This window comes from Scatophagus argus, chromosome 9, assembly GCF_020382885.2.
Source record: "Scatophagus argus isolate fScaArg1 chromosome 9, fScaArg1.pri, whole genome shotgun sequence".
Taxonomy (NCBI): Eukaryota; Metazoa; Chordata; class Actinopteri; family Scatophagidae; genus Scatophagus; species Scatophagus argus.
The window spans coordinates 2,332,700-2,344,119 of record NC_058501.1 but is presented as its reverse complement, the minus strand read 5'-3'; the positions used below and the strand labels follow the sequence as shown (position 1 = coordinate 2,344,119).

The following is an 11,420-nucleotide window of genomic DNA, read 5'->3' as shown; positions in this document are numbered from 1 at the left end:
CAAAATGAGATAAAATTAAACAATTAGTCTCCATTGAGAAAATGGCCACTGCCAGCAGCAAATCCATACAAAAGAAGCCGACTAAAACGGTCCACAGTAGCTGTGGAATTATGTCAATACAATTGTTCTCAAGGGGAACATGCAATTATAATAAAACAGATTAACACTGCTGCTCCAAAGGCTGCAGAGGGCTGCATGGTGAGTTATAGATAGTGTGAAATACTGCTAGTGGTTTCTAAAGACATTACACTACAAATAAGTCAATATGCTTTACATTCAAATGTATGAAAAAGACAATGAATAAATGCAGAAAAGTCAATTAAAAACATTAACAAACCTTGCACACATTAATCAGGGGTTTTCAGTTGACTTTGAGCGTGGACACAGCTGTGAAGGTCTTCAAAGTTTACATCCCCCGCTGTCACGAGCATGAGCTTCTCGTCCTTGAGTAGATATTTCCCTCCGTTCAGGGAGTACAGTGTAGTTTGGCGGAAAAAACTTGTTCCAAACATGAAACTGTTAACAAGGTGTGTAGATCATCCTGAGTTCATCAGGTTACTGCTGCAAAAGGGTCACAATACATTTGGACTACACTAATACTTGCTATGAGGAAGAAAATCTAATAAATTTCCTTATTTAGTCAGTAGGTTTGATGCACAAACTCTGTCTATTAATGCTCAGTTACATTTTACACATGACATTCGTCTTTAAGGTCATCAGAATTAGCCAGAAGTAAAAACATCTCCAACATCTTATTTCCATCTCCGTAACATGTTAGCCATACAGAACAGCACCTTCTGTTGCTGTGTATGTATTGAGTGTATACTGCATATACTGTGGAGTGTGGCTCAGCCTTGTCACATTCTATCTTTGTCCACTTTAGTCACAAAGCAGGAAAGTTTCTTCACGAGGGACGAAACAGGTAGCATTTGTAACAGAAACTTGTCTTTTACAGTCACTCATGATGGGCTGCTGCTGCTTTTTTTTTTTTTTTGTCCAGCCAAACGTAACAGCTGGTTTCGCACCATTAAAGATGGAATTTCACATAATAGTTCTTCAGGTCTGGAAGTGTGAGCACATCATCCATCAGTGATTTCAGCTCTTCAGATCTAAGTGAAATCATCGTGTCCGTTACAGTCTCGCCCTCCCAGAGCGACTGGGAGCTCTGGTTCTCCCAGGAGCAGGTCGTCCTCCCCCAGAGTTAGGCTCTAGTCAGAACTGACACAGTTAGGGATGCTGAAGTGGGCCGGCAGGATGGCTTGTTTCTCTGTCCTATCAGCTGTCACTGCTGGCTCCTGTACGAGTGTTCTGTCCCCGGCCTCTAGACCGGTGCTGGGCCTCCTGTGGCAGCCTCCTAAAGCTTCTCCATCTGCACCATCAGCTGTGGCCCGCAGGGCTCTGGGACTCACCTGACCCTCCGTGGACACGTAGCACTGGAAAACAGAGGAGGACGAGTCCGTACCACGAGGGTGAGGAGGGCGTGCTTCGTTGTTGAGGTTGGTGTCCATGTAGCCAATCAGACGGGGCCGCTTCTCACACTGCTGACCAGCATTGCTATAGAAAGGAAAAGACACAGAGAGGGGGTACAGTGTACCTTTACTACGCAGAAAAAGCAATATTTTTTCAACTTTTGACGGATATGCGGCGTCATGCAGGTAGACGTCCAGCTAGATTACGAAGTTTGAGTTCCCAGAAAACATAGCTAATTAAATGTTGAAAGTGCTGGAGACTAATCTTTGTATAATCTTATAACTTCCTACCTCTCTAGCAAAAGCTTTTGTTGACTTGAATTCATAGTTATAAGAGTATGTATGTATGATGGTAGTGTGTTTGTATATACAGTATCCAAATGTCTTTGTTTACATGTCATCTTAAAAACGACTATGTGTGGTGAGGCGGAGGCCACCAGAACTGAACCAGACAACGCCACCTGGTGGGGGTCTCACCCCAGGAAATACTGTATCAGTGTGACTAAGACCTCAATTACCTGACAGACAAGCTTGTTAACTTAGACCAGAGACGTGGTTCCAAAATCAAACCAAATGTATTAATATCAATAATTAATTAATGAAGGTAAATATCTGTAGAGAAAGAAAATAACAGCAACACAGGTGAATCAAAGTGTAAAAAAAAAAAAAAGTAACAATTTTAATCAACAAAGGATTCTTTTATAAGAGAAACACTAAAATAATTTATTTTTTTAACACTCCAAAATTAACTAAAGGGAGTGGACAGAAGCCAGCTAAAGGGAGGCAGCCCACTGTAGGATGTGTTCCAGGAGTGCAACCACTTACACACCACACATGTTCACTGCCATCACTGCAAACTGTGTCCCGGTGAACTTTAACCACTCTACCGTGCCTAGCCTCCACTACAAGCCGACTAATGCCACTAAAGAAAGGAAAAAGAGAACAAAAACCACATTACAAATCAATTAAAAAGACACCAGCTGGTCCAGGCTAACATGTGAGGATTAATACAGAGCAACACTAGTGCCCAGGCAAAACAGCAGCTGACAATGACCTTAATGAAAAGGTACACTGGCTAACCCAGCTTAATCAGTGCCCATGACAGTGGAGAACTATAAAAGGACAAAAGTTCATGTTCATTAGTGCCACTTCACATCACATCATAAACCAGTAGTCCACACAAACCTTGATTCACTAGTGAATGCAGGCACCAATACGACCAAAAAGGAGAGGGGAGCTCAGAGTCAGGAAGCCCACACAACAGCCAGAGAAGAACAAAGAGGCAACCATGAGGCCACAGGTGGCTTAAATGCCCTCAGTCTAATCAGGAAGCAGTACAAGGGGTTTGGCCTGAACACAAGGCTGCGTTCAAGACCTTACCACATAATGAAGGTAACACTGGTTTCCCCATTACATATGCAAATTTAATTCAATTTAGTCAATTCTATGACGCTGCACCCAATGAGAAACATTACAGTCCAAATCATCTGATGACTGCTGGATTTCATTTTGAAGTGCTGCCAACTGCTTAAAAAGAAATTTGCCTTTTCGCTCATTTCATTAAGCATGCATTGCTTTCATTACATTTCGTTGTTCTGACCACATCTTGTCAACGAGTGGACACCACAGTATGGACCACAGTTTTATCAAAGAACAGTATCAGACAGATAGATAATTATGTTTGCAAACATATGCCTCTAAACCCTGTATGCTCAGTGTTGGCTCAGGAGTTTTTCTCAGATGTTCTGTCACCATCCAGCAGCAGAGTAAATGCTGGCTCATTCCTTTTGGATGCTCTGATAACATGAGCTAATAATCCAGCAGGCAATGCCCTCCATCTGTCTCAGCTACCAGTATCACCTAACAGTACTGCAATTTTCTACATTTACAGAACCAAACAGCAGCTACGTATTTAGACCGACTGTATGTGGACATGGGACACTCTTTGCTCTGTACACTGAAAGAGACAGGAGCTTTGTATATGAAAGACTTACTACATAGCAAGTAATACACAGTATCTTCAAATCATTCTGGCCACAGCTGGATGAGATACCAGAGAAATTAAAACTATTACAGTGTCCTTACCCTGGTCATCCCTCAGACTGTACTTGTGACTGTGCGTACTCCCTTTAGGTGGACAACACGAAATGTTTTTGATTTATTTTTAACTCTTGCTGGTGACATTGTGTTTTGTCACGTCTCTGCTACTTATCACATATTAGTTAAATATCGCAGTAAACAGGACGCTCACAAGCAGCTCCCAAACAACAGGGCTGTAAAAGACAGCTACTCTCAGTGAGTCAGTCTGGTATAAGCATAACCCACCAGGGGTTGCGTGATAAATTTCATGAGGGTGGCAAGACAAAAGGTAAATTACAGTTTTGTATTTTCTTTTTTGAAATACAGGGTTGGTGGCGGGTTGGTGGTGGCTGGGGGGTTCCAGGTTCAAGTCCAGGTCTGGGCCCTTTTGCATGCTCTCCCTGTGCCTGCATGGGTTTTCTCCAGGGACTCCGGCTTCCTCCCATAGTCATAAAAACATGCACATTTTAAGTGGCCTCTCTACATTGCCACTAGGTGTGAACATGGATGATTGTCTGTCTTTGTGTGTCGACCCTGCAATTGACTGCCAACCAGTCCAGGCTGAACCCCGCCTCTCGCCCATTGCCAGCCTCCAATAGTCCCAGACTTGCCTCCAGCTCCCAAATAAAATGACTCAGTAATTTCACAGCACAGCTAGTGAGTGTAGTTGTTAGAAAATGTTAATCAGACAAGCTGTAATAGTGGATTTGGTGGATACTATTTTCACCTGCAGATTAATACACATTTGGCACACTAGTGAGCATTTGTATCATCTGTATGCATGACTTCTTCCATTTATCATTCGGCAGTTCCTGTCTCAGTGTTGACGTCTTTGTGAAGACATTCTATGGTAATACATTTCATCCAGGATGCACTGAGCTGGACTGAACAGACTCACTCAGGATGTGGAGCTCCAGTCTTGGACAGAAGCGTGAGCAGAAAAAACAGAAATATGACGAAGACGGCCAGGCCGACCCAGAATCCAATCACTATAGAGTCTACAAAAAAACAAAACAAGATGTGGGTTATGATAAATGTTGACAATGATGATAAGTCCCTGTAACAGTTATACTTTAATTTGAGATGGATTTGGTCCAAATATTAAATGAAAGGGCTGTTATACGAATAGTCGTAGCGGTACCATATAAATGTATATAAATATATATAAATGCCCTGTACATGAGCTCACTATTGAATCACACAGACACACTTAGAGCATATATATTTGTGAAAAGTACATAAAAAGCAAGTTGAAATTGTTGTATAAGAGGAAAAGCCACCAGATCGCTCAATAATATCCACAGGGCATTAATACTTGACACGCAGATTTCATGGCGCCAACAATGGATTTGGTTCTACCTCTGGAGAGCCTGAACAGTAAAAATCTGAACAGAAGGCCTATCACCTCGAGGTGGAGCCAGAGTGAAAGACCAGGGGTCATCACAATCATAGACAGAAATCTATGATTTCCATACAACCATAAATTTGACTAACTCCAACTAACTCCATGTGTGGTTGGTGGGATTATATGCTGGCCACAAGAGTAAATCAAATCACTGCTGATTTATAAAGTAGTGAAAGGATCATAAACAGACAATCAGCAAATGTTTTTGCATAGTAAGCTGCTCAGTACAATTTCTTTATGTGAATAGCGTTAGAAATTAACATTTTAATTTCACCGGGGAGATAAGAGTAATTGCTTTACACCGTTGGGTGATTTTTTTGTAAACTCCACATTTGTTTATGTGTGATATCTCACTCTCTAAAGTAAACAGTAACTATAGCCGTAAAACAAATGTAACGAGGTAGAAGTATAAAGTCATATGACACAAAAATACTCAAGTAAAGTAAAATGATCTCAAATCTGTAATTAAGCACAGCTCTAAAGTGAATGGAGTTTTTTAACCACTGCTAACAGGAACTGGAGGTGACACTGTTGTCAGCTGCTCTTATTATAGTTTGACAAAAACACGTAGGCTGCATAATGTATACTTAATTCATAATACATATAATACAGTGTATAAAATCAGCATTGCATTTTCCACAAATACTTAACAATATTTTTTTTTCTTAAGGTCTGATCAACTCCAATAAGAAGAATTATTATTATTATTATCACTATTATTAGCATTTCCTAAGTGAGGAAGCTTTTGCTGCTGAAATTCCAGAGATAATGCTGCTACTCACAGCGGTGCACTCCGAGTCCTTCAAAAGACACCGGCTCGTCCTCGTCATAGTATTCATATCTCCATTCATAGTGTGGGACTGGAGACACGTCGCTACCATTCGAACCGTCAGCGCCTGGCATCTCAGAAATAGTTCAGATCCAGAGTGAGCTAAAGGCTGTTTCCTGTGAGCCTTTGGGATTCCTTATATTGACCGACTCAAATCTTTCAAATTGCCTCAGTGAGTGATGGTACACAGTGGTTTGGAGGCTCAAAGCAACACCAACACTCTGCTCTGAGAGCTGCTGCTGCACTCCTCGTTCTCTCTCTCTCTCTCTCTCTCTCTCCCTCTCTCTCCCTCCCTCTCTACCCTTTGTCCTTCATATCAAAATGTGGAGATGGGAATCTGAAGCTTTTAGCAAGGAGATGGAAATGATTTTTTTCTACTTTCTGCTCTGATGGCACAAGCCTGTATTCACCAGATTCTAATCGGAATCTTCTGGTAACCTTCAATTCAGGTAAATAGATACAAGATACGAGTTCAGGTCGCACACACTTGAAGCTCCAATACTTTGTCTTTGTCGGTATGTGACATTAAAAAGTCTCTGTGATGCCATCATTTCAGGTCACAGCATGCTGGGTAAGGCCGGAATGTTGACGATATGCCGAAGCTAAATGTTGAAGATATCAGAACAGAGTTTCTGTTGGAGCCAGGAGGAAGCATACAGCGAGCATGCCTCTGAGTGATGAGGCAGAAATGAAGCTGAAATTTCTCTTTTGGTTTAACTAATTTGATATTGTGAGAGATGACATACAAATTTAAAGGATTTCAAGACTAATTGTTCTTACATTAGAATGGGTTGCAGCGTTTCTTGATAGCTTCCACACGTTTTGTAAGTTATGGGTCAGCTCGATCAAATCATCATAGAGTGCTTTTCTTTTGAAAGGGTTTCATCCAGTTTTCCTTTGAGTTTTAACAAATTTCTCGCAGAGAGAATAACCATGTTGAATCAACACATCACAAGAACAGTAAGCAGCCTACTGAAACTGCTCTTTCTATTGTCAGCACCTGCATGAACTCTACGCACAACTCACCAATTTGTTTTCAACTAAGAAAGTATGTCATATGTTAGTCAGGGATGATGACATGGTGCCTGTATAAGATCTCATGAGATGAGACACTGATTCAGTCATAACCTCTCCATGAGAAAGGCTTACCAAAGGCTTCAGTGAAACCTGACCCCTAATGTGTCATCGCTTGTACAATGAAAAATGGGTAAACAGGTTTTTTTTGTTTGTTTGTTTATGCTTGTTGTATACTTGCTGTTGCTTAATATGCGTTCATTTTTTTCTAGGAATTGCGAGCACACAAAGTGGTTCTGCTGAGGCCAAGGACAAGTTATAGCACAACAGTCTCCTAGGAACTGATGCAGAACGACCACAAACAATTTTACTGTGTCTCTTTGTGGTATTTTGCATCTTTTTGTGTAGTGTGGATGTATAGTGTGTATTGTATTTCTTTACTTGTTCTACTGGAGCTGGTTGTTTAGCTTTTACTTTATCGGAGGCCCTAGAGGGTAAAAACACTGAAATGCAATCACACACACACACACACACACACACAGTGGGATACAAGCTACCTTTGTGTGTGTATCTATAGGTAAAAACAACTTCAATGCAGCCCGAAGTTGTTGTATTGTAGCAGGAAGGCACCGCGGCTTCAGGGTGAACCTGGTAAAACATGGATTTGTGAGCAAGTGATGTGCCTTGTTATGACAGCATTGTTAGACAACCTTCAGAATCAGAATCAGAATTCCTTTATTTGTCCCCAAAGGGAAATTCTTTCATAGTCCCATTGGTGAGTACACAACACATTCATAGCAGCTGTCATAAATTGCTCACAAAGCATTCATGACTGTTTCCTAAGACATGACACAACATTCATAGCCAACCTTTCACAAACGTGGAAGACAGAATGGCGATAACTTGTCAAAATAAAAGTCCAACGATCTCAAAGCAGCATTGCCATTTTTGTTTCAACCCTGTTACCTGATCATGTCACATAATCACTTATCTGAGTTTAACACTGGGAATGGTCGGACACTCTCATGTGAGTGTAGGCAAGGTAGCAAAACACGAGAATTACCTGCAAAGGTTACATTATAAAACATAAAAACATTTTTATGAAACATAAAAATTATATGTTTGATCATGTTCCGTCTCTTTGGCACTGGACTAGCCAACTGACTCAGATGTGACATGATCGCACTGGCCTTCGAAATACCACACCCTAATCACCAGTTGGTTTCATTCAAGTCTAATCTGTCCAAACTGAATTGACAAAACACTCCAGTCATGTGATAGAGCATCAAAGAGGACTCGGATGACTTCTGTTGTAAAGTGGAAAAATAGATGAGAAAGAAACACATGTGAAAAAGCAGCACTGAGAACGGAAAGCAGGAGGAGGAAGTGGTAGAGGACCAGAACTCCTGACAAAAAAAAAGGCTTGAAAACACACTCTGTTCAGCTTCAAAATGCAGGTGATCATTTTTCTACTGTGATTATGATGTTCCACAATTTAAAAGGTCTTGAAGATTGGCAAATGTAAATAAAAAGGATGGTGGGAAAGCAGTGGTGGTAAGTAACTTCAAGGTACTTGTACTTTACTTGAGTATGATGATACATGATGCCTGTTAGAGGGTGACACCACCTTCTGTGACATCCACTGTGATTTCTGTGAGATTGATATTCTGTTGACGGAGGTGAGGTGATTTCAGTTGTTTCCAACCGTTTTTTTTTTTTTTTGGTTTCTTAATATAACCAATGTGTTCTTGCAGCACAGGATGCACGCAAGCTTTGCTTGCTTAAATCAGGGTATCTGCACATTTTTTAAGTATAAATTTAATGGTCAGATTCAAACATATCTTAAAGTGCTCATATTAACCTATTATCTGACCAGAACATTACACTCCAAGGATGTATGGTTATTTGTGGTTCGGACAGTCTCACATGGATCCGTCTTCCAGTCTCTGTCCGGGAGACAGACACCTTTTCTATGTTTAAGTGTAGACTTAAAACCTTCCTTTTGATTGAATCGAATGCAGCAGTTAATGAGTGATGTTCGTTACAGTAATTTCAATTTCAATTTATTTATATAGCACCAATCAGAATTGTCTCTAGATGCTTTACAGAGACCCAGAGTCTGAACCCCCGAGCAAGCAGACAGTGGCAAGGAAAAACTCCCTTTTAACAGGAAGAAACCTTGAGCAGGACCCAGCTCACAAGGGAGAACCATCCTGCTGATAGTCGGCTGGGTGAAGGAGGAGAAGAAGAGGTAGACAGGACAGAGAGGATGAAAGAGAGAGAGAAACATACATGCAGTAAACATCATACATTACAAAGGACAAACATGACAGGTTGTTATAATTGGAATACTGAAAAACTATGTATTGTATTTATTTGTTTTTAGCTGATATGTTGTTCAAGTTAGTTATAACAGCACTACATAGAAGAACGACATGGACAGATGTTGACAGTAAACACTTGGTTTGTCACTGGGTTTGTCAGAGGATGCAGTTCAACATGTAGATCTGGATGGAGAGAAACCTGCAGAAAGATACAGAGAGAGAAAGAAAGGGAGGGAGAGACACAAAACTACGAGGAGAACTGGACACACAGCTAGTGACATAAAATAATGAATCATATGTTGATCTGATGAGAGGAGAGGAAGCAGCAGCAGCAGCAGCAGCTCGTAGCTGAGTGCTGACTGTCACAAACTACAACACTGATTGCAAACAAGTTGGGATGTTGTGTAATTGTGCTGTGATCACTTGTAAACAGACTGCGTTTGCCCACAACTGGCTTTTACAAACTCTGCTTATATGTATTTATATGTAGCTATGTGTGCTGTATTTGTTTTTTCTTCAAGGTCCCTTCAAAGATTTATAAATGCGTTTGCAAATGCCTCATATAAACTTTTGTCATTATGTATGTATATGTTGTGTGGAGTTTTGTGCAGATTGAATCAGATAAATCTTTACAAGGTCTTCTTAGAGGCAGCTGCTGAAGTGATAATGTGTCAAAACCGCAGAGAATCAAAGCTTTGATGATGCTGAAATAAAAGTTTTTATTGAAAGTTGTTTACCAGTTCCTTTGTTTCCTTGCAATAATAGAAGTTGTCTTTCATATAATCATATTTAATTCAATATCCTGCAGTTGAATAGTACAACTCAAATTGAATTAAAAAAAAAAAAATCAATGGAAATGGGGAAGGAAAGACATCCCTACACAGGATCAATGGACACACACTGTAGAGGCAATCTACACAATGGAAAAAATGACACACAGTCTGTTTGCAAAACTGGTGACACATCTGGCCGGCTAACATCCATTTGTCTTGCTTTGGCCTTGATAATGCTCATATAAAAACAGAAAATTAGCTTCTGTCCCATGTTTGCGGTCCAGCCTTAAAGAAATCCATTCCCTTGCACTGAACAATAGGAGCACATGTCCATAATTTCTGAGACAAAACAAAACCGTGTGGAAACAAGGTGTATGTCTGAAATCATTTATGATTTGCTATATAGTGCGCTACACTACTTTCTGCTAACAATCCCACAATGCAATGCTGCATTTCAGATTAAAACTTACAACTTACATACATAACATACTCTCAAACAAATGTAAGTGTGTGTGTAATCAACTGTCTAATCAAAGTCTTTAGTGTCTGAATTGTGAGATCACAATTAAATGTGGTCAGTTTCCCTTAACACTAGTATACAATGTGTTGAGTCTACTTTTCAGTGTTCTGAACTAGTTGGAGGCGTGAGAGGGACTTGCGGGAGATGCTGGACAGGAGAGAGTTGCAGTAGTAGTAGAACATGAAGGTATGGATCACCTTTTTGAGGTCAGACTGTGGGAGGAGTGGTTTGAGTCTTGAGATCATACGCAGTTGGATGAAGCATCATTGGACAATTTTTTTGACTTGGGGGTCAAAGCTAAGGTTTGAGTCAAATATAACTCCTCCGTTTCTGGCAGTAAGTTTTGACTGGTGGACAGAAGATCAGGGCTGATTGGTGTCTGGGGATGTGGGGGGCTAAACAGTATGATTTCTGTTTTGAATTGCTGACTTGAAGAAAGTTTTGAGCCGTCCAACAGACATCACTAAGACAGTCGATAGCAGTAGCTAGGCTTCTTGGCTCATTGGGTCTCAAGGGAAGGTACAACACAACATTGTGTCTCTGAATAATTTGAAGTGGGAGCATATAAATAGAGAATAAAATCAGACGTAAAATTAAGCCCTGCGGCACACCACAGGTGATGTGGGCTGGGGATGACGTGGATTCACTTGTGTTGTCCAAAAGATAAGAACACAGCCAATGGAGTGCATGACCCCGGATGCCCACCCAAGACTGCATACGGTTTGTTAAAATGTCAAGGTCTACAGTGTCAAATGCTGCACTAAGGTCTAAAAGAATTTAAATAGGGCTCTCTCCATGTTCTACTTTCATGTTAGTATTAAAAGGGTTAAGTCTACTATCCAGTCAAATTTGAATGTAAACAGTCAACTGTCCAATCACAGTGTTCGGTGAACTGTGACATCTCAATTAAATGCTGTTATACTGTTACATTAGAATTGAATATGTTCAGTCTACTGGCCAATCACAGTGGAATGTGAACAGTCAACTGTCCAATCAGTTGAATGTGT

The 11,420-nt window shown here is 40.6% G+C and overlaps 1 pseudogene; it reads right to left on the bottom strand.

The window, feature by feature from the left end:
- Positions 1-264: 264 nt before the first annotated feature.
- Positions 265-2,758, bottom strand: LOC124065412 (annotated as a pseudogene).
- Between the last annotated feature and the right edge of the window lie 8,662 nt (positions 2,759-11,420).